Source organism: Pollicipes pollicipes, unplaced genomic scaffold (assembly GCF_011947565.3).
Source record: "Pollicipes pollicipes isolate AB1234 unplaced genomic scaffold, Ppol_2.1 Scaffold_7231;HRSCAF=8579_pilon_pilon_pilon, whole genome shotgun sequence".
Taxonomy (NCBI): domain Eukaryota; kingdom Metazoa; phylum Arthropoda; class Thecostraca; order Pollicipedomorpha; family Pollicipedidae; genus Pollicipes; species Pollicipes pollicipes.
In genome coordinates this window covers 15,279,617-15,279,944 of record NW_023597034.1, presented here as the reverse complement: position 1 = coordinate 15,279,944, position 328 = coordinate 15,279,617, and positions in this window count along the sequence as shown.

Here is a 328-nt window from a genome sequence, read left to right as displayed (position 1 = left end):
AGGATGTGGAATCGGGTTGGTGAGGTCGACCGGAGTCTGAGAGGGTACAGCTACACACAAAATAGCAATGTCAGCGGACAAAACAGCTACAAAGTACGTGCGTTCCCCACGCAAGCAAATCCCATTTCGTGAAATTCGGAGACATATCCTTCAAGTGTTTACACTCATGGTGCTAGGTGTAGTTCTCAATCTGTAGCTTTACCTGCCCTGTATGGGACAATAGGGCCAAAAATGGGCGACCACAATGGATGCTAACATGCCCTCTTCTAACGACATGAACCCAGGCTAATTAAAAACACATCACATGATACTATCCGCAATCCAAACT